Source organism: Manduca sexta, chromosome 21 (genome assembly GCF_014839805.1).
Source record: "Manduca sexta isolate Smith_Timp_Sample1 chromosome 21, JHU_Msex_v1.0, whole genome shotgun sequence".
Lineage (NCBI taxonomy): Eukaryota > Metazoa > Arthropoda > Insecta > Lepidoptera > Sphingidae > Manduca > Manduca sexta.
This window is the reverse complement of record NC_051135.1, coordinates 1,869,875-1,895,123: the sequence shown is the minus strand read 5'-3', so window position 1 is coordinate 1,895,123 and position 25,249 is coordinate 1,869,875. Positions and strand designations below refer to the sequence as shown.

General features: G+C 32.8%; 1 protein-coding gene across 3 annotated transcripts in view; it reads left to right on the top strand.

The window, feature by feature from the left end:
* Positions 1 to 25,249, top strand: part of LOC115445581 (homeotic protein antennapedia) — a 198,856-nt gene that overhangs the window by 103,003 nt on the left and 70,604 nt on the right. Inside the window, exon 1 of one of the 3 annotated variants that reach the window (XM_037440981.1) lies at positions 912 to 1,243. The exons of the other annotated variants lie outside the window; for them this stretch is intronic. The gene's annotated coding sequence lies outside the window, so the exon portion shown is untranslated. Of the gene's footprint in view, positions 1 to 911; positions 1,244 to 25,249 lie in introns of those variants that run through there. 3 annotated transcript variants of the gene reach the window in all.

Sequence of the window (25,249 nt, the reverse complement as noted above, 5' to 3'; positions counted from 1 at the left end):
TCAAAATATTTGTTCCTCAACTAATAGGTAAGAAAGCGACTTACTTTTTTTAAATGTTAACAATGTTTAAGTGTCTTTTATAAACAATGCACAGTATACATTTAAAATCTAAACTAAGAAATAAACTTCATTTTCGCGGGCTATGAATACGGCTTGGTTCTAATCCGGCTCGCACTTAAGTTGTGGGGGCAATCGGGCGTAATACGCGTTTCTAGCATTTATGTAGTTTGCCGCCTGTAAAACTAAAGTTATGTTCTAGACGGACCTTACCGGATAGCTTCTACTGAGTTACTTTACTGCCGCCTAATTTTAACTTGGAACCGATAAAATGTCCGAAATCCGGGCGGTCCGAACGGAAAAATACAGTTTTATTTCTACTTATATTTTAACAAATGTTGCTCGAAAAATCTGTATATATGATAGATAAATCTGAGGTTAATTTTTTCTTGAATTAATGTTAACAATAAAAGATATTAGTGAGTAAATCAGTAGTTACCTTTCAGTCCATTTGACCATAGGTAAATTTGAGGATGGCAGGTTGACTGAAGCTTCGACGGCAGCTTAACATTGACCTCTTGAGCACGTTGTGTAGGCCGTGTCAAAGCACATTGACGTAGAGTCTGGAGAAGAAAGTTTGTAAAGAATTTTTAATCAGTGGCTGGTGCGATACGACAGCGGGAGCGTGCGGGGGTGCGGGTGTGTGCGCGGGTGCGAGGGGGCGGCGTCGCGGCGGCGGCGCGGCAGTGCGCCGCGCGCGGCCGAGGCGCCGCCCGCCCACAGTCGCCAGCCGCCGCGATGCCGCCCCGCGCGACGTGTGCCACGCGACTCCCACCGTGCGAGTCGAGCAAGTCGAGCGAACCGAGCGAACCGAGCAATCCAAGCGATCCGAGCGACCCGCCACCGCTCGCGCTCTGAACTCGTGCGCCGCACCGCGCGAAACTGAATAAGTTCGACAAATCCGCTTCTTACCTGGACCACTATATAGACGAGTGTCGTAAAGTGATACTACACGTTTTCTTTTAACTAGTACAAAATTGTATATCCGATAGAGAAAATTAATTAGTATTTTTTATTGTTAAAGTACAAATAATGTAACATAGCGGCACCGTAGCGTCTATAGTTTACATACGAATAAATACAGGGTCAGTTTTGTATGAATTCAATGTGATTGTAGTATAAGTCACCGAACCGAGATTGCTACTGTTCGTACCGCTTTTAGATTACCTACCGAGTGTAATTTTAGGTGAGTTACTGTCTATAATTATATGTCTGCTTAATAACATTGTAGCATCACTTGCAGGTTGTAATCAAATTATCATAATGAAACTTAAGTGCACCTTTCGACTGCAAAATATTCTATGTATTAATATTCATACGTCGAAATTAATATCTAAATATACCGCAATAAAACGGAGATTGGAGATAGAACTATGAATTACACGGGCTAATGTTCGGATATGAAACGTCAAAACAGGACCAAAACAAACCATATTTCTTGAGTTGGTGTGTACTGAGTGCAACGGTGGCCACATTCAAGCTTAATGCAAAAGCATGCGTATTCCGGTCTCGAAGACGACACCCGCTATGATTTAAGTCCAACAGCAAACTCCTAAATCACGCTAGGTGGCAGAGGCGAGTGTCGCCCGACAAGACGCCGTTGCTCGCAATCCGCAAATTGTTTGTCCCGAGCCTAACGATTTAAATTTAGAAACGAACAAATGCCGATCGTAAATCGAACGCCTCGCAATTGTTTTGAATATAGCCGCGAAACTTAACAGCGGAGGGCAACGAACACACTGCGCAAACTTCACTTAATCATCAATATCTGATATTAATTTAGATCGATATAACATAACAATGCTAATTTATGTATAAAATGTCAAAGTCCTCATCAATAAAATTCTCATAACAAGCAACATTACCATGTCTAACGGAATTGTTTTATGTTTATTCAAAAGCAATAAATAAACTGAAGTAACTCCAATGAACAATAAAGTGGGAAGTCTTTACTCTATAGTGATGCTTGCGTAAGAGAATGCATATAAATTTGAATTCTCACATACACATTGCTTAATTTGCAGGTTAATGTTGCATTAGCGTTGTTCAAAACTCATGGCAGTTATTTACGAGAGAAAAACTTGTGACTGCTCTCTTTGCAAAATAAACAAGTTGCCTACAGACTGAATGTTGAAGTTGTCTTGTTTTTCAGTATCCTAAACCAAAGCAACTTCTTCTAATATATAACATAATGATTCTAAGAATCACATTTAAATCAGTCAAGATAGGTTTTTCATTTGTGCTGGTTGATGCCTTTGAATTTAATCCCTTAAATACAGGGGGTGGTCAGTGAAAGCGAGCCTTATTTAAATTCTATTATAACACTGCGATTTCTATTCTAATGTTAAAATTTTTTCTTTGAAATTTTTTCATGTTGTTTTAAAGATAACTTTACGTATATCTAATATTTATAGAGTAGGTAAGTAAGTATAATATATATTATACTAGATGACCCGGTGAACTTCGTATCACCTACATACATTTATTATTATTATTCATCGTGGAACGCAATTTTGCCATACAATACGTATGTTATCATTATCTGTCTCTCGCTAGTCGAGAGTACGGTTTGCACGTGAAGTAGCTCATCGTACATTTGATTAACTTCGACTATCTAAGTTATCTTCTCCGTGGCATTTTGCGACAATAACGATAAATAAAGTTCTCACGCACTGACAAATTGATGATAGATTTTTAACAATAGTCTTGAAATTTATTTATTTATTTTCTATTTTAAGAACCCACTGACACTTTTTTTACGACTTTATTTTATTTCTGGAAATGTTTTGTATTTGAACAAAATAAACCAAATTAATCGGACCCCCATATTACAACTATGAAACAGACTTATTTCTGAATACATCTATATATATGTTACAGTTCTTTATTTCTAAAAAGAGAAAAGACATGAAATGTTTGACAGGTAGGAACATTTTGTATTGAAAACTTATATTGTCGTTTTTAGTATTTTCCGTTATTTATTATTTATGTTCGTCACCGTTTAATCCATCCCTGGACTTCCACAAATAATTCAAAACCAAAATTAGCCAAATCGGTTCAGCCGTTCTCGAGTTTTAGCGAGACTAACGAACAGCAATTGATTTTTATATATATAGATTTAGATACTGTAAAATTGATTCTATTTATATAGGTATAATATTGGAAGTTTCGGAAAAATAAATAGTTTTAAAAGACAGAGTAGTTTTGTCACAGAAAAGCAAGACTTAAGAAATAAACGCATATCAGCGGGAAAAAAGCTCTAAGAGGCAACTACTAGATATATAACAAAACACCTTTAGAAGTATTTCAGTATCAACAAATGCAAGAGATTAGTAAATTCTGAACCGAATTTTTAATTCTATAATTGATACTTCATTAAAACGCTGTTTTGTAAGAATATGCATATTTGGTCGTTTGATTTATATTTGGTTGTCGACTTCTGATTTCACCGTTAGTATTTATATGTAACGCTTGCTAGACAGGATAACATTTATAGAAACATATAAAAATATATCTTGATTCTTGATATTGTATCTGGTTTGCATTTAATTAGTTTGACAAAATTATATAAAAATATAACGCAAAAAAAACTGAAAGTCTAATGATGTAAAAAATAGCTTGACAAAACATGTTGTTGCAAATAGAATGATCTCGAATGACATGCAAATCACGTTGGGTTTCCCACAGTGTTCGTATTAAGCACGTATTACTAGTTGTTAGGCAAGTGATGCAGCCTCCGTCTCAGAACGCCCAAACCGTGACCCCGTTATAAACGTTTTATTTTTATTTTCTACTCCAATTTCCTTTCGGACCGTGTCTAACTTTATATCTTAACGACTTCCATATTTCGAAACACTTTCGAAATTCAATTTTCGCACGCTTTTACAAGATTTTTAGAGTACTACTAATTCCATGGTAACGATACGCTGTTAATCGCACGACAACTTGACATATTACACTTAAGTTCTTGTATAAAGTCTTCATAGATGTATATTTATTGGAGTAGCCGCGTCGGTGCTTCAAAGAAAGAAATGATACTTATTCCTTCAACGGATGCAAAAGCCCGTGACGTGCTATAGTTTTTATTTAACAGTAATTCTAACAAGTAACAATAGAATATTCAGTTTAAAAAAGAACAAAAACCCGTCCCGTTATCTACTTAAACAAGTCAATGTCGCCTAATAAAAAATAAAAACCAATTAGCTGCCTCCAGTGACACTTGTGCCATTTGTGTGTATGTGTTCTGACATAAATCATTCGCGAAACAAGTAATTAAAATACTGGTATACGCCGGAATCAGGCGTTTCGAATTTACGCGGCTTGCGCTGAGCGACGGTTAAAAACACGTACTGATGTACCCGCGACCAAATGTGAAAATTGTTGCCGAAAATTGCAATTGAAATATTATTGTATTACATATTTTACTAATGTATATTTAAATGCATTGTTTCTTTGCATTTGAACGTTTAATTTCAGTGAAAGAATGTTTAGATGTTTACCGAGTAAAGTTATATCCTTTTAAAAGAATTTAATTAGGAAACCGTATGTTTAAAATACAAATGTTATCCTAAATTAGGTTTTTTATACATGCGTGGCAAGTGACCTCGCACCTGATGGTAAGCGCAGTGGGGTCCAACAGAATGTCGACTGACGAGAGATGATTACCCTCGGTAGTCGACACAATTATGCCGGCCTGTTGGAACTAGATATACTCAGGCTGATCCCAGAACGCGACACTCTTCCGTGGACCACTATGGCGTTTTAATACCTTTTTCTACGGTGGTTGCTATTCGGGCGGATATAAAATATATCCTACCGACCAACTAAAAAAGATGAAGAGTAGATTTAAAAAGTAACAGTTTAGTAATTGTTAAAAGAAAATTATATGAAAACGACTTCTATACATAACAGTTATACAAATGAGGAAATTGCCCAATAAAACATCTAACCGACAAGCCAATTTAAATACCGAACAACAATCAAAGACGTAACGCTCAAATCAAACGACTATAACAGATCGATCTTTAACTACACACGTCCTGCGCATATACCATAAAATAACCAATTACAAAGCTATAATCTTGATATGCCAATTAAGATTAGTATTACGGGTGTATAAACGGCTCATAGCTACAAGTGCGTCGTAAAGTAGGATTTAATAGCCCGACTGAGAAGCGAGGGATTCCCTAACTCGCTCGACACTTCTGAACGCATATATTTTGATCGTTGATAAAAATTGTATGCGTTTGTAAATAATTTTGTTTAAGCTATTAGTTTTGTTGATGACGTAATGCGCTGTTTGTAGGGATTTCAATTATTTTAAGTTTTTTTTTATTTGTGATTTTTTTATATTTTTATCTGCTCTGTTCGGCCAGATATTATAATATTTTTGTATACATTTTTTATAATAATGTTTATAATATTATTTATGTAATCAGTTGTAGAAATTACTTCGCATTAATATGCGAAGTAATTAGACTTCCACAAAAAAAGTCATAAACTATATTAAAAGTTCATAAAAATAATAATTACAAATGTCCTAATTAACAGCTTTTTACATTTTATTTAATTAAAATTGGAATAGTTTTTCCGACGTCGCAACAATTACTATTCATCAGACCTTTACACCAGAACCAGTTTGGACCTTAAGGTATTAATAGACCTTAATCAATTTGTCAACGAAATTACAAGACTTGCTGTAATAACTACCATTAATTATAAAGACAATCCATATTGCGTGTCTCTTCTGAATTTATACAGGTATAAAATTTTTATTGTATTTATTTTGCTGGCTCAAATTGCTATGGAACTTAGAACTTATATGGTCATTTTAATTTTTAAAATTATGTTTGAAAAATAAATGAATTTGGTGAAGTAGCCTTTGAATATTAAATTATATTTTTATTTGTTACATATATATTTAAAAAATTGGCCAACTCTTGCTTAATTCTAGTCAACTATGAAATATTTCAATCACGTACTACTAGGTATTTACTATTACAACACATTATACAGGGAAAATAATATTTTGCAATTAGTTACTTGGACCTTATATATAAAATAAAAATATGTAAGTTTCGAACAACATAAATATCAATTAAAAATCATTTAAATTTTAAATAGCCCAAACGATACTTCTACTCAAAGAGATATTTTCGCAGCGGCAACAACACATTTTCAGTCAGATATACACCATATTCGCACTAAACTAAAAAATGATAAAAAATCATAAAAGTAAAATTCGAAATTTTTGGGAAAATATTTGTTAATCGTAAATGATTTTTGGCACAATGTTAGCGGAGGTAAGGACGATATATAGGGTGTCATTTATTAATGTAATATCAAACTTATCCTATATAGGTGGGGAATATTTTTTTATTTTTATTTATTTAGCAAACCAACGCCATAATTTCATTATTTAAATTTCTATAATAACATTACAATGTATAAGTATATGTATGTAGAACTACGTGACTATTCTAGAATTGTTATTATATACTAAATATTTCACGCATGTTAAGAATTCAAATGTCCGCATATCCCTTAATCTATAAGCCCACTGTCCCATCTAGTGTTACATAAATTCGCAGTAATATGTTTTTTTAATCTTCATATTACTATTGTGACATTAATTTCTCTTTAACATCATAAAGAAGTATTAAGTCGTAATGCGGGACATTCTAATGAGCCAGAAAGAATAACAATGTGTGCCGGGGAATGAAATATTTATGTTGTTTTCTATTTATAAGCGAACGTCTTGGCTTCGTTAATCCTTCAAGGGCTTGAGTAGATGATATGAGGTTCCTAAGAATCTATTTAAACCATCCAATGCGCTGGTCGTATGGTATCATCAGTTTTAATTTTCTTAATAAAAATGTCAAAATAAACATTATTCGAGATATAATATAAAACATTTAAATACTTTAGAATTTAATTCTTAATTATAGCTGACATTTTAATGTTTTTAAAATAACCATAAAATACAATGAAATAACATATAAAATAAAAAAAAAACAAGTTACATCTGTAAACGAGTATTATTTTTATAAACTTTATTCTATAAAAACCGAGTCGGCACCGTCTAATTTAAAGACTCGCGCGGCAAAGCGGCGTAAGTGCGTAAAAAACATTTTCGGTCCAATCCCCGCTGCTTGCTATGCAGGGCGGCGCGGCTTGCCCTGATTTTTGGCCCGATGTCGACATTGGGCTCGAAATGTATTAGTAGATTTAACGCCTACGGAATAAGGCGCCCAAATCAGAAGGTATGTGATACGAATTCGCTATTAGCCACAAATCAGATTGGAGTTGCAGTCTATTTCGATATATACGGGTCACTTATTTGGTAGCTGTAATTTGAAAAAGCATTGTAAAGATTAATCAAGCAATGTCGATAAAGTAACATCACTAATTAAAATCAACGTTCATAAAGACCTCTGTCTAAAAGTGCAAATAGCCATATTCCATACAATTGCACTTATTTTCATATATATAAATAAGAAAAACATTTGAAGAACATTACATATACATTTTATTGAGAATCTAATATCAATGTTTATTTTAAACTAGAAATCGTATTAGTTACGTTATAAATTGTTACTTTCTCATACTTAAATTGTCTCTACATTAGTTTTTTGGACATATTTGTACATTATATGACCACATTACACAAATAGTTCACAATTTATGAACTACATTAAAATAGATTGCTTTCCTAATCACTGACGGGGGTCTAATATCAAATGCAATTTCCTTTATTGTTTTCGCTTAAACAAGGAACAGGCGGGGTGGCCTCACACGCACACCATAATTGGGTAAACAATGCCTTCCCTAAAAGTCAAAACAAAACATTTCCCAGTGATTTTAATGACATATTGTTTACGGAAATATTTATTTTTCATCCATTTTTTTAAATTCTTGTCACGTTATATTTTATAGTAAAATGTACGTATTTATCTCCTTGTAATTTTTAAATCTGTTTATTTACGGTCAATTACGAAAATTACATTTTGTTCCGTTATAAAAAACATCAAAACATCACTTATGTTATTCTGTACTCAGAGTAAAAGCAAGGCATTTAAAGATTAGCTCCGCAAATAACACGTTCTAAATAACTAAACCACTCATTACGTACCACTATTTACTTTCGCATGGAGAATCGTAAAATTATACCCAAAACACATTTCGAACTGCAGAAAAATTACCGTCTAATTTTATATGTTTAAAAATCACATACGGGTTGTTGAAGAGAAAGCTAAGCGATACATATTCATAAAGAACAAATAAGCAAACGCAAACGCAAATTATTAGCTACGGAGTTGGAAAGTCGAAAACAGCACATTTTACCATCTAACATAGGAAATAGGCGGCAACGTTATCTCAATAAAGGATCTTTATGTTAACAACATATAATTATTATTTTGCATTTTAGTAATTAAATTACATGAAAAAACATGGTGTTCAAAAATTAGTTGAATCTTTGTAATTACAGTAGCAGTTCCACTAATAAAGCGAGTGCGTTTGTTTGTTACGGATAGAGTATTTTGAGTACTTTTTAAGCGAAAGTCGAGTCGTAAATAGCAAAATAGTAAAATTAGTGCAACGTTATAAAATTAATTCTTATTTGTTTGAAATTTATTCACAAAATAACCAGGAAATACTCAAATAAAAACTAAAGAAATAGAGTATTATAAGTAAATTATTAAACATAAATCAAGTCGTAGATAGTGCAATAGTAAAATTACTACATTATTATAAAACACGTCTTATTTGTTTGAAATTAAAACACAAAATCACACGGACATAATCAAATAAATACTAAATGGAATCGCGGAAAATCGCAAGTATCGCATAAAGAATTTTAGAATGTCAGAATAATATGTCAGAATGTACATTTTTAGATGAATGTTTTTGCTAACATTAAAGAATTCTAGCAGCGGGGTACGAAGCATCTTGACAGCTTTTTGCAAGAGCTATGTATGTAAATTGACACTATAAATGGACATTGAACGTCACTTTTCCACCTTGCGTTACGTGTTTGTTAACGACCCATTATGTAGTTAATGATCGTTAAGTTTCTGTTGCGTGAGATCTTCATAATTTTCTTGGATGGTGTGGACCGGGTTTTACAGTTGCTTTTTGTAATTAAAAATATTTTTGTATATTTAGTTAACAGTTAACTTTAAATAATATAACTGCATTTGATATTTGGATATGAAAGTTATGGAGCTAAAAATTATTATATTTACAATTTAAATAGGCTTTATAGTAGCTTGATAGAGCAATAACTATTTCGTATAGTGTAACGCACATATTCATAGACGTTTTTTTATCTAAGTACGGAGCAAAGCTGTAATAACAAGTCTGTTTTTCAGTGCTGACGGCATGGCAGCCTTCGCAGTGCGTAGACAGAAGGCCGTTGTGATTGGCTAATATTGTTGTATCTCAATATTAGCCAATCACAACGGCCCTATGTCGTAAACAGACTTGTTATCAAGGATTACTCCGTCTTTAGATAAAAAAACCTCTATGAATAAGGGGATATAAGTATATACTGCATAAACAAGTCCATCTTTCAGTGGCGAAGGGTAAATTTTTTTAAAAGGTAACCCGAGGCAAAAATATTTGCCTTATAAATAAAGACTTATACAAATGTACATAAACCTAAAAGTCGGTAGGAATCGCTTGTATGGACGCTTCGTCATTACCATCTATATAGAGTCGTAGAGAACAACCTATCTCTGTATAAGCCAATATACTGTATACAAAAGTCTTAAAGGTTAGTACACACAGGTTTGTAAGGCGGTGTGCACACTCGCATCTCATTTCCCGCCCACGCCACTTCCGATGCCGTCACTCGATAGGTAGGTGCCGCTCGGGGTTAACCCGATACCGCATCATGCATACTTGCAACTACGTTGTGATTTTATAAATCCTTTTTGTTCCGAATAAGTATTTTATGTTCTTTTAAAAAGGTTTATTTTTATTTAAAATCTTTAGGTTTTATTTTATTTGTTTACTCGGCCATAAATAACGGTTTTATCACAAAGCCATAGACAAAGACATTTTTGCCCTTTACACCCCACCGAGCAAACTTTTCTATTTAACATTCTCTGGAAGTTAGGCGAACTTTCTAAGCCTTATGCTAAAGTTTTATATGACAGCACTTCGCAATTACACATAACTTATATTACGAAAGAGATAAAGGTTAACATAATGCCATACTTCATAATATTGCAAAAGATCAGTAATAAAATATTACTCGTATTTTTTATCCAACCTTTGCTTTCTATTTCACTGATTTCACATCGTTGCGAAGTTTATTGAACTAATTAGGCAATTGGCATTTCATTAAATAAATTTTATAAATCGATTTGTATAATTTAATATAGTAATCAAAATTTATATTGACCGTATAATTATGTATATTGATAAAATAACGATTGTACGTAATATTTCATTATAATTTTTATTTTCTTAACATAAAAAATCACTAATAGTTTTGCTCAAAATATTAAAACATTTGCCACAACAATAATTAAAAATACTATTCACAAATAACAGGCACCTTAACTATAGAAATTATTGGAGTAAATCGCTGAGAACATCCGCACTCGAATTAAACTGTACAATGTAGTAGATGCCAGGATGTGATAGCGCACTGATCGCCTGGTGCTGTGTTTAAATTATTATACACTTTCAATACCATTTTTTACCGTTAAATTTTGTAGAAATGGTAACATTTTAAGAGTTGCGTAGGTATTTATTTATTACGTATTAGTATTAAATGCAATTAAAAAGACACTTTATAAAGCAATTTCAAAACTGTTTTCACACAAAGAACTTAACATTCCAAACGCTAAACTAAACCCATATATATAAGGTATAATTTGACTTAAACACACTATCAAGATAGCGCAGGCATTTCAACCCCCCAGTTACCAGCTACTCCATCAGCGTAGACCCCATTCAAACGTTACATTAGTCAGCGACTAACCCCAGACGATTTGAAAAAGCGATCTGTTCACAAGCTCTGCCGGGGCGTGCAGTCTTCGTGTCTAGCGTCATTAGTTGAAGGAAAATTTGAACGTTTTCTTTAAATATTTTACACTTCGCTCGCATTATAAACTAGGCGTTTTTGGAAATAGAAGGCCAGTGTACTTTTAAGGTCTAAAAGTAGCCTTCGAATTAATCTAGGACATGGTATATTTAAACAAAATTTTATCCAAATCTTTTTGTGTGTTTCACTTGAATCCAAAAGACTAACTATCGCATTTATAGTAAAATTGTATACTAAAATGCAATTTCTAATACAAATAGGACCATTTTAACTTGAAAAAACTTAATTTCTCAGTACCGAAATGACAATGACAGACACATCCGCATTTACCTAATAGCTATATTATGACAAAAACCAGTAGCTGACAGTTATTATTTCGACAGTGCCCTAATGTGATGTTATCGCATCGGAAGAAGGGACCGCGGCGGCGCGCTTTGCCACTTAAACAGAGCTATTTATATCACGCTATGTAGCAGGAGCGACCCTTAGAATGATTGGACATCTGTATGTTAAAAGGTTTTGAGTATGGCTTTGGATGTGTACTTGAATTTGGGGCTACTGTCTGGAAGTTGTTTTAGGGATATGACAAAATGTTATACTATAAGGGCCTTATTAAAAATGTATACGTCTGTCACAGTTACGTTTTGTCTCGCTTCCTCTTACGGTAAACAGCACTCGACAAAGCAAAACAAAACGTTGTATAACTCAAACAGATGTATAGATAGATTAGTAAGACAGTTGGAATCCAATCAAACGAAATGGAAATCCATACTAATGTTACTGTTAATATCACTAAGAGACTGAAGGACTTTTAGAATGAAGGAACCTGTGTACTACTCACACACTTATGCACTATAATATCTCCTGCGTACCTGACCGATCTCCTTTGAGATTGGCTGCCGTGATCGAAATTCGGCGCGGATGAATACACTCACATATTTCTTTATGAAATTAAGCATCAAGAATAAACCCTAAGAAACAATATACGCTACTTTTTACTATCACAAGCCAAATTCCATGCGGGCCAAAATTATTTAATTAATATTATAAACGAACAATTCTGAGTTCATTTATATTTCAACAGAATTACACAATGATTACAATGGTACTACCATTAATCTACAAAATTTATTATAACGGAAAACACTAAAACAATTAGAACATGTTCTTCAAGCCTCTCTTCCATACCATTACGGAGACTTAGTTATATATAATTGCAGTACGTCAAAACAATTTATTAGTGTGCCGCCTTTATTTATATTTAATCTCAATAATATATCAAATTATAATGTCAGTGTTCTCATGTGCATGAAATATTGAAGAATAAGGGAATTCAAATTATTTTTTCGTATGTTATTGTAGTTTTCACTTGTATTTAAATCATATTAGGCGTTTAAAATACGTCATTATAACTACATTAGAGCAACTACATACTTTGAGTTAGTTCTCCTCCATTTCTTTAGTTATAATTTTTAGAAGTTACAACTAAAACCACGAGAAACTTATTAATCAATTCACAGATCAACACCAAAACTACTAAGCCGATTTTGATAAAATTTGGTATGGAGTAAGTTTAACTACCACGAGAAAATATAAGCTATAATTTATTGTTCCCAATTATATTTCATGCAGACGAAGCCGCGATCAAAAGCAACATAAACCCATACGCCACATATTACAATTTATATTTATATAACTGAACAAACCCACATTTATCACTTACAAAACACTGTGAGAACGTTTGACACTGACACAAAGTAATTTATTTGGAGTGAAGTCAACTTGAGATCATAGTCGACTATTCATTAAAACCAGATGCCTAGTAGACCAATTAAAATATGTATTTGGTATGTTGTAAATGAGTTCTTTCGGTTCCAAAGATACTTATCGTCGGTTGCATTTGATGCAATGAAGAATTAAATAAGATTCCGTATTTATACTGGTACAAATGTATAAATATTGTCTTACATTGACTTTTAAAAATGCGTGTCAGACTACATTATGTATATACGTACTAAGAAATATGTACAATGTTTTATATAATATTTGAATATAACATTTGATTTTGACAAAGTAAAATATAATTTTTATTCCGCTTATTAACTCAAAATTACTATAAACAACCTAATGCTAATCTATTTACAGTTCCAAAAACAAAACTTTGTTTTCACGCAAAAATATTTAGATAGGTATATTCTACAATACCAAGCTTTATACCAGCTCGTAATGGGTGGCGAGGGCGAAGATGCGATGGCTTGCTCCCATCTCGTCACCCCACATACTGCGCTCGACATTATGGCATACCTCTGACGTGATCCGTAACCGCCGTGCTGCCAGAACCCGTCTACCCATTATCTAATAATAGATCATACAGTATTCTATGATGTAACTAACTCACTTCTTTTTGTTTCAGGTATATACAACTACAACTACATCCTTTAACACTTATAGGTATAGTACACAAAAATAATACCCGCTCACACGTGACATAAACGAAAATAACAATAAAATTTACAGTAGCAAACTTATGCAATGCACTTCTAAAATCTTTACATACACTGCATCGTGAAAAAGCGTTGAACTTTTACACAAAAGCACTCAGGTAAGTATAGCATTAGGTAGTTCCGTTTATAGAATGGGATAGAGTCTTATCCGCTGTTTGAAATGGGAATAGGGAAGCGGCGCGGGTGCGAAAGGGACGGCCGGATGCAACTCGGTTGCGCCCTTGTAGAGCTTAGAGCTCAGCTGTCTGCCCAGAGCGGTGATGTTTGAAACACGGGACAGGCGGAGCTTAGCTACAAATCACTCAATGTCACATTTTGACATTTGAGATATTAGGTCTTTTTTCTATAACTCCGCCATCTCTTACACTTTTTACGCTTGGTGTTTCAGTGTGACAAAAATCGCAATTAGTTAGTGGCCGAGAAGCACGAAAAATAGAAATTAGTGAATTCTGTTTGTATGCGATATTTAAAATTCTAGAATATTAATAGTTCAACACCTAATAGCTGGTTGACAATAAATTAATTTTACGATATTTTTTATTCTGTTGGCAATTGCCCTTACTTTTAAATTGACGTAAATTTTTACAAACCTACGTTTTTATTATGCCCTCATCCAAATAGTTGCTTGTTCGGTCACGGTTCAAAGAACTAACCTCAAATTGAAACAAAACCATAAAACTCCCGCCGAGTGACGTCTCTATACGGGCCCAGTTGCGCTAATCATATTTTAACAACGGCCATAAATTATTTACTGCCAAGAAAAACTCAATGACGTTAAGCAAGAGATGAACGATTTTTTTTTTATTTGCATATGATTTCAAACGTAAATTTAGAATCGATTTATTTTTACGAATGTTTAAAACCCATATTTTTTGTATTTGAACACAAAATTCGGCAATAATAGGCACGGAGACGTAGTCTGTTAGGTTTACTAAATCAACCCAATATTACTTCCGAACAACAGTATAAAACTTAATCGAATGTTCTGTGAGATTCTGACAATCGGATTTCCCCTAACTTTTCTTATTACCGAGTTGGAAATGGTCCAATTGTACATTAGCAAACAATTTCTTTGTCTAAAATATTTTTTGCGAACTGCCAATATCGGAAGTATCGTTTAATGAATTGTATAGGACCAATTTTAAATTTCGAACGGACATTTTTTATAAAACATGCGACACGTTGTTTCGAAATTACGCAAAACGTCCAAACAATCCCAGGCATTGTGAGAAGAAACAATAACCCGGGTTTTTGTTTGCATAATTAATTCTCTGACCGAAACTTGGAGATGTTCGACCGCACGGTCCCGCTTACCGTTACACTCATAAACGCAGCGGGCTTCGGAATACGGACGGGCTTGTTAATAGCCTTATTTCCAGTCTTATTTCGTCCATATAAGATTTATTTTAAACAATCAATAACAAAATAATTCTATGCTTTGTTTCACGCATTCTAATTCCTAAAAAATATTTTTTAGACATAAACAAAACAATGCTCATTATGAATAAGATGATGTGTATAATTACAATTCCGCCATTATCTCGTACACGTTTTGTTCTTAATTTAATTTTCTTAAGAAATTATGATGTCTTCATTCTACCTTTGTGGCACAGGAAGTTAACTGCCGATGAAATAAACTTGACTTTGATGGAAGCAAAAAGAAATAAAAATTATAATATAATAGTTTCTAAGGATTACGTAATATCTGATAAATTTAGAATCAAAATAGATTCCCCGAACCATATTAAAACAATCTGAGAACAATTAGACTAAGTGATAAAAACACATTTTATAACAGTAGCAGAAATGTAAAATATTTCCACTATTCTAAATAAAAACTGTGTTCAAAAATGTTAGATTCCACGAGTAATGTGTTTCTACTTGGTAGAGGCATTTTAAGAATGTACTGAATTAAATGTATATTATACATTTGCAAACAATATGTTCGTACGTAAAAAATATGCTTTAACTTCATAGCTGAGCTTAGTATTCTTTATCTATTAAAATATTTCGAGCACAATTTGCACCATAACATAACCTATAATTATAATACAATCGATAATCAAATCTGCGTGTAATCATAACAATTATCTTATAACCCCATTACTTTAGCAAACGAAACGCAATTTATATCTTAAATAGACAGACCCGCGCGCTAGGCTTGTTAGCAACACGTAATTGCCTTCCCCAGCTTTTATAACGGACCATAAAAATGTTCCGAGTGCGTTAATTAATTAAAACTATAACTATCAAAATTAAATCCAAACATATAATCTGGTACATATACGTTATAATTATATACGTTTTCTAATCTTGATGTTGTAATTCAATTAAATTTTTAAGATGCTTAGGGTATTTCCCTGTAGATTTCTGTTCTAAGAATGCACTTTATTTTATTGTCTTTTGGTTTTTGGTCAGCTAATAAAACTAGTTTACGAAGATTGTTGGAATTTTTTGTTAAAGTTTTATTCTCGATATTTAGAAGACTGCAACTTTCATAGCCATATCGAGGACTGATGTATTGGTCGTCTGGAAAGTTTATGTTACAATAACTAACTTAAAATTTTATAATTAACTACAATTTTAATAAATATTCTTTCTCATAAACATAAGGAATTATTACTGGTATTTAATTTGTAGGTGGTAGAGAACCCCTCTGGTTAGACACACCATCTTGTACATTTCTAGCTAAAGCAACTATGGACTAACATTGACCTGATTTGAAGGATACTGTAGCTAGTGAAATTATTGAGATTTAACGATGAGTGCAGTGCAACAATCCTGCATATTATAAAAGAATATCCCCCGCCACAGCTGTCTTTCTAAACGTGATAAACTAAAAAACTACCAAACGGATTTCAACGAAATTTGGTAAGGAGAGACCTTAAGACCTTAGGAAGCACATAGAATTTTATCACGGAAAACTCTTCGCTTTAATTTTATTATCAATCCTATTTTTAATATCCTCAAATTTTATAGACCACTCTGTTTGAAATTTCCTAAATATTTCCACATTTAATATATAGCGTGCAATTTTCCAATATACTGTCCATAGCTGGAGCTAAAATAAAATTATTAGATTGCACATACTGTTTCAGCCACGTGACGTGGGTTTTCTAATATAGTCGCCCCCTGGTGAGCTAAGACTCGGTGATGGATGGTCACTTTATTGAGAACCAATACCTAGACTCACATAGAGGCTGGTCACGCGAGTATTAACAAGATTACTGCATCGGGGGTTAAATTTGATTACAGGGTACATTAGGTTTGATTAACAATATATAAAGGGAGCTTCGAAGAGATTTCTTTTTAAAAATTATTAAAGAAAGTTGTGCGACAGTTTTAATAGTATATAATGAACAAAGTATATTTGTAGTGAATATCCTGTTGATGAATCAATGAATTGTTATTTTAATTTTATAGAAGTTAAGCTATGAAGCCTGTGAATGTAATTCGGCTGAACCGAAATGCCATAGGCAATTGTATTCAATATTAAATTATTTGATAACTGTTGACACGATAACATTTCGTACTCTATAATGCTAATACGTAGTAGTTATTAAATATAAATAACAGGCATACGGTATTAGACTATTATAGTAAATAAATAGATGTCTGTAATTTACCGTTTAAAACATCCATTGCAAAATTTTAATTAAATTATAACAAGGGCGAATACTTCCATGATAGAGGTGAATCGCTCCTCTATTCTCAGAAAAACAAGAGATTACTCATCCTTATTCGAACTCTATCTGAGAAATTCTCGAAACCAACCCCGCCTCGGGCGAGTAGCGTTAGTAAAAAAAGCACACTATTTACTATGCAACAACTCGCAAACTCGTTTTAAGGAATGCTTTTATTTACGTTAACTCGTTTATTGTATCTTGTAAATAATTTAACATGATATAAATAATTTAAACTATCATTTAATATTAATGATATTTTAAACACCAATTAATAAATAAAATTTAACTATCCAATTTTTTTTCTTAATACAAAAAAAATTATGACTGTAATTTTTAAATTAAGAACACAAAATAAAAAAGAAACTAGACAATAAAATCCATAACAACATCACACAAAAAAATAAACGTAAAAGGGTCTATCCGTACTTACCCCAGACGAGAACGTAAGACGGAGTACAGAGAAAGTTTGAGTGACGTGCCCCCTCTACCGCCCCGCCCCTCCCCACTGAGGATTTATGGCGCCATATTGGATTGGGACAAGATGACACGAGGCCCGGATAATTTGGGCAACGGTATCACGTGACGCGCTCCGAACTGCGAAATGGCACTTTAATTATGATATTCGGGAGTTTATTCCATTTTAAGTTTGCGAATATTGGTGTATTGTTATTTAGTTAGGTTTAGTTAATGGAGGAATTATGATCGGTGCTTTAGTATATTTTTATGAAATTAAACAAAAATACTCATAAATATTGGTAAAAGTGAACGTTGAATTCCATTAGAAGTACTTATGTATCAAGTTAGTGTTAAAAATGTCACATCTACCCATATCTGCCTAGACAAAGGACATAAAAATACTTTATTGAGTGCTAACTCTGTTACTAGGCTAACCCTGCAACACAAATAACTTTTTACCAAAGATATAGTACGACAGGCTGGACGTATTGCTGTACATTTTAAAAAGACAATTTTAGTCCGCAAACGACATTATGTAAATGTGGACAATAAACGGCCAATAACATATTCATTGAGTTTTTGCGGAGTCAACCATCAAATGAAAGGTGCTATATAAACAAAGCTAATTCATCGTTAAAGCAATAAATAATACGGCGCAGTTGCACGCACTCGCGCGCAGCATCGACAGCGTCTGGCCGACACGCATGCGCCGCTTGCCGCTCGCCGTGCCAAAACGTATGCATCCAGCCACCAAGATAATAAATAGGTTTTTATTACCTAATCAAATACTGTTGAAGAAACTGGGCAATTTCCTTCGCATGGTATAATAAGTCTCGCTTCGGTGGTCGTAGGCAACTGTAATTACAAATACTTTGTCAATTGTTCCATAAAAGACCAGCGGCTATGATTAGTACTAACATCATAGACGGTCAAATATCTCCAAAAAAAAATCATCAGTGTACTACTGAAGCGAAAACTATACGAGTTACAACATTTCACTTAGTTTATTTGTTTCTATATTATTTCAGTAACTAATACGTCATCAATATATCAGGTTATAATATGTGCACAAGGATTCGTTTTTCAAAAATTTATTTGTAGTCATACATTTCAAAGTAACCTATAGAATTGTGTTCTTTTTACCAATATCATTGACAAAAAGCGCTGACGAGCTACTTTTTGCTTAGCGAAACAAGTAAGTCACCAGTCTCAGTAACCGAATACTTGAGGGTGCGAATGCTGCAAAAACAGAAATCTCGTTAAGATGACAATTTATGGGTTGTTTTTGCTAAATGAAAATAGTCGCGGCTGGTGAACTGAGCAGACCTTTTTTGATTTTCTTAATGGAATCTTTCCGTTAAGGATTTGTGTCGAGTGAAGCTTTAAGCTTCCTTCACTGCCATATCGATAAAGTATATTTTATTTATTTTATAAATCGATTTTGTAATCTCGTATCGAATAGTAACTAATTACAAATAGTATAAAACTCGTTAATATCATTACCCATCACATTTTGCGTTTACAACAAAAACTTAACATTGATAAAAACTTTCTTTATAACGAAGCAACAAACCGGAAGCATTTCATGATTTATGACAAAGCAAATTTTTATTTCCATTTCTCTTCGCTCATTGTTTTTTATTATTATTTTACCACAATTCCTCGCAGCTTTTCAGTGGAAAAAAGTCAACGTGAAAAGTCGCTTTCGCTTTAGTGGAAATGGAAAATGGAGGAAAATAAAAGAATCAGTCGCATATGTGCTCTGCGCGAGTAGCTTTAGTGTTATGATGGGTGTTGTGTACTACGCGTAGTTGATTTTGAAGTTTTTACATTGTTTGTTTAAGCTTACGTGAAATTACTTTCATAATTGTTTTGCTTTACGATTCAATTTTTAATTAAAAAGTAATTATGGTATTTCGAGTCCCCTGTTGTTAGTAAATTTCTGAAAATAGTAAAACGAAATTTTATAAGGTAGTTTTACTTATCCTACCATGGAATTAATTCATTGAGAGCAGAGGAGAGTTAAAGTGAAACAATATACCACCGATATAACATAAAATACATAAAACAAAACACACAAATTCTCTAATTAGGTAAGCTTTAACCAACCAAAAATATAATATGTGTACAAAATATAACATATAAGTTCCAACTTACCATCAGATAAATACACGTATAGGAACACTAAATAATAATACAATGTAGTTAGTGCGAGCCAGACGTCCCCCAGGAGGCAGCGCGCAGTCGGGGCGACTAGAAACTCTTTTTGTAACATTTTTCTGTCACAGTTTCCTTTCAGATGTTTTCGGCTATTTTATTTTCTTAAGAAAACTGTTGAGCGTTGTTCATGTGACATTTCTCGCAGTTTCAAATTATAATTATTTTACAAAGAGGAAACGTTAATTTTAGTTTGAAGTTTTTCATTAAGGAAATTCAATTTTTATTAATATATTATGTAATAAATTTGTCCAAGTAATTGTTGCTTTGCTCAGTATTATTCTAAGCATACACCCATTCAAAATTCATTAAGACAGATAAAATAACTTCCTGATGGACGTAGTTTCGCTTAACGTTATTTTATTTTGTTTTATAACAAAACAACTCTACGCTTTTAATGTTACAGTAAATGTCATTCTATTTTCCAAGCTTCGCTCTGTTTTGTTACCTCCCGCTGTTTCCTTGCCGCGGACACTTTTGGTTAGTTTGTACTGTTTTCCGTACAATAAATAATAAAGACCATTCCTTGGCATCATTTAAACAACAATTCTTACTTGTTCTTGGGTTTGTTTGTGCAATTCTAAAAATAGTGGATGACGTGTCGCGGATATGAACAAGCTTGGAAACTAAGTCTTGTTAGCTGTTAATAAAAAGTGAATTTCCGACTCGTCAGAACGTCAGGCAAACACTCGAAATAATTTACGAGTTACGTACTTCGCATTGTTCAGAAACAAAAAATCCTCGCTATCATATCAAAATCTTATTTTTTTTAAACGTAACCTATACGGTAATATGTTCAAATCTGTTTTAAGGATATTATGGTTGAATAGATACAGTAAAATTATGCCCTTTCTGATACAGGAAAATATTTTTTTACATCGTAGTATAAAAAATCATTTTTTTTGTTTTTGATACATGGTATTTACACATACGACATTTTGATACGACAAAGACGAAATTTTATATTCGAAGCTTCTTTACTTATCACACATATAAGTACATAAATCGAGTGCTATTGAAGGCGTTAAAAAACTAGAATTAGATTAAAGATTACAAAGGACTAATGAAAACTTTGACTCCTGATTATAATTTTTATGTAATTGCGAATTATGATACAAATTCAATCGATAAGGAAACAATAAACTTACAAAATTAATGTTTATATCCGATTTAAAAGATAAAGAGTAGAAAGTATATAAAGATAGTTATAATGAGTGCTGACATTTCTCTAGAAAATACAAGTCTAACATTGTAGCGCCCTTAGTACTACTAAAGGTGCGTCCAGAAATATACGGGGCTATAATGAAATCGATTTGAATATCTATGAAGTAAAACAACTTTGCGAACACGCTTCATAAAATTGCAAACTTTAAATTACAAATACAACAAATAAATTACGTTCATTTTAATACAAAATGATTAGTGTAACAACTATCATATCTATAACTCCGTGGCACATAAATGAAATCGACCATGAAACCGATAACCGCAAAATCATCCTTAAATATGCAGATATAATGACAAAATTTGATAAATGGAATATTCTATTAGCTAATATAGTACATGACAATAACGGCCATTTATTCGTGCTTTAGAAAAAGTCAAATACATCATCATTTTAAATAAGGGAGACACTGTCAATTGATGATTCGTCATTGATGTACGTTGTGCAGACACGTGCGTGGTTCTACATCTGATAAAAGATCTCATTTAGAGGGGCGAGATACATTGATATCGATTGTGAAACCATGATTTATGTTTTCGCCGTGTAATTCACGTTACAAAAACAAGGAATTTTTTATCGCAATTTTTTGTCGATAAAATTCGATGAGCCATTGATGAATTATGGCTACTGCGCGACATTACATTATTTGTACCGAATTTCGTACGGAATGTGTATTTAATTTATTTTTAACATGCAATTTACTTTATAATGCATCGATTTCGGAACAAAATAATCGTTTAAATATCATGTTTATTACAGTGTTGATTGGATTAATCAAATGCCATTATAGATGGAACGAGTAATGCTTTTGCTGCTGAAAAAGTCTTAAAGAAAATAAATAACGGTTTTACTATTTGAAATCGACACTAAATTCGAAATTTAAAAACCTAAAATGCGAAAGTTTACGTTCGTTCGACTCGTGATCCGCGAAAGAATCAATTTTATTGGTAAAACAAGCGGCGTCGGTGATTTATGTTGTACGAACGTGGCCCCGCGATAGCGTGTCACCGGCCCGCCGTGTTCGCGCCTCGCTCTAGAATTTGCTAGAATATTCTTTTGTGTTTACAAGTACAATGACTTTTTGGTGAATCGATTTTGATATCTATACGCTGTCGTACCTAGAATACATTATAACCCTTATCGGTAAAGGCAAAAAATCGAACACAAAATACAAAACGGAAGTGTTTTCAAGTCTGAGAACTATTTGAAAATCGTATATATGAATTCATAACAAAGAAACACGTCTGACCTTTACGTCCATTACTCGCGATTAGAATCTAAGCATACGAGTGTGGAGCCCTAACAATAAGCTAGAAGTTATTTTAATTTGTCAATGCTCCGCAGGTGGGGTTTATTATCATGTAACCACGCACGACGCTAATCCAACCCGTCAAACGTACGCTCTGTTCGCATTCATCATTATCGACCACCGTTGCCATTAATTCGCACGTTAACCCGTCAATTAGCAACATTTTTTTAATCATTTGTCATTATTAACGAGTGTGGAATAACTTTAAATTGAGTCCTTATTGTTTGTAATCGTTTTGAAGACGCACTCCCGCCATATTTTATGGTTTCATTACATTGTATTGGCTCACGGTGGAGTTACTTTATGGCCTCATGGTCCATATAGCTTGTTTTTGCGTTCATTTTAAATGTTGATATTTTGCATTATTACCATTCTTTTGATAATTATCGTAAATTCTGATGGGCCCCGCTTGAATAATGGTACACTTTGTAAAGGTTAGTAACATATTTAAGTGTAAAATGGCTCTTGTCTGTACTTTTTGCAATTAGAAAGCATCATCACGTCACATCGTTAACGAGGTACGACTTTAGAGTTATATGTATCGATTGTACACCGGCCGCCATGGCCACTCATTATTGTAATTAATTGCCAATTGTAGATCTAAATCTAATAATGTCAACTTCTGCGGAATAATGATGTACGTGCACTCATTTATGATAAAAGTGCTAGCTTGCGCTGCGTGTTCTTATTTATTTGTTTTAACCCTTTAGTATTGCTGCTTGATTGTCTATGAAACTTAAGTACGTCATTATTGAATTATAAATAAGAACGAATCAACTTGTTAAGTATATGCCAATTAACGCAAACGTCTTGTCCCGATATTAATAATTCACTACATATTATTGAAATTATATAAGAAGCTGTAATAAACAAAAAGCAACTTATAATAAACAATCAAATAACATTAAACAAAAAATAACATTCAAAGAAAATAAAAACTTAACATTTACATAATTCCATAGTTTTAAATTACATGACGCGTAACTTAATTCACGCAATTGTAGTGTTGGTAATATTTAAAAATAAATTAAAGGTTCCAAGTTCAAAAATATATGACGTTCAAGGATAAATAAAATATTATAAGGAAGTCGGTTATTAGTAGCACAATGATTTATAATGTAGCTACAAATGATAAGTGTTCTTAACAGTGTTGCAATAGGCATATGTAGCTCATGAGATCATTGTCTACGAACTGAATACAATACAAATGGCCGAAAGTGAGTGATTAATATTGCAGAGGTTTAATTAATTTTAGAACTACTTCATATATACACAATAACATTCAATTGTACTGTATAAGACGTAAGCATCCTTAATAGGTTGTTTAGTTGGTATATTAAATGTAAATTTAAAAATAGAACATTATACAGTAAGATTAAATGAAAAATAGATGCATGTTACTTTAGAATTCAGTTAAACCGTTCAATTCTACCCACATAAATGATAAAGATTATTCAAGCCATAAAACCTTTTTAGATTGTTTTACGCATTTAAATAGAAAATCAAAGCGACAATAAAATTAAAACTCTTTTTAGAAATAAAAAAGTTTTGAAACAATACCATCAAGCGATAGCACAGAAATGTTGCAATATTGAAGATCTGCCGCAGTTCCCAGTTCGAAAGGTCACGTTCTTTGGATGATATTAAGTGGACACAAATATGTTGGATTCGTGACTTAGAAACTTGTTCGAATGTTTGCTGAATTCTCGTAGAGATTGTCGAGGTGACGGTTGATATTCTGTTTTAGTATATACTTATTTGGGCTGATTTTTTAATTAAATGGAAGTTATTTGTAAAAAATGTACTCACCAACGAATTAGGAATGACAGTTGCGTGAATATAATTGTTCAATTGTCTCACTTTTATATTCAGTCAGGTTATAATTTATTTCATGGATAACATTTATCTGATGATTGAAAAAATTGGTCTAAATTATTTATTTAGTATATACTGTATAAAAAAGCAAGTACTTATGCAGGTTAATATACAACTTTGTTGTCTATTTGTCTGTACAAAATGTTTTCTTAAAGACCTTACTGAGATTTTTTGTAATAAGGTATAATATTGTTAACCAAACATTTTATGTTAAAAACAATTTTCCAACAGAGATATAAGTATAAAAACGAATATCATTTTGCCTATTTTTCCTTGTTTATGAAATCGGGATTTGTTAGCGAACGAAGTCCACGGCAAAGTAGGTAATAATTAGATTCTCTAGACTTCGTATTAAGTCAAAGCAAGCATGTCCATAAAAAACTTAGCAAACACAGATTAAATTATCATTGTTGTTGATTAAACGTCACTTGCTATTAAAATGATACAATGTCTAGAGGTCTAACAGGTTTCATTTGTGAGAAAACCGCACAAACAAGGGAAATGAACAAACACTATGTTCTAGAGCGTTTTGTTTTTAAAATAGAATATAAATTCGCGTATAGTAATCTAAATAAAAACTAAATTCAAGGTAAACTAGATTGAGGAAGCTAAGTTAGCACTGTTGTATTACTAATTCTGGGCATTGCAAGTTCCATTTATATTTTGACCTATGTATTAATAGTTGTTTGATATATCGTAATATTGAGATTATTAATTCGGCTATCAAATGTAGCACTTTTTAAAAGTGAACTTTATGTCAGACGACTTACGACACAGATTCAATTAATTGCGTATCTTAATCACTAAAAGATATGCGCAACAAAATATTTAATTCAATTAACGAAGACAATTTGTCATTTTTGG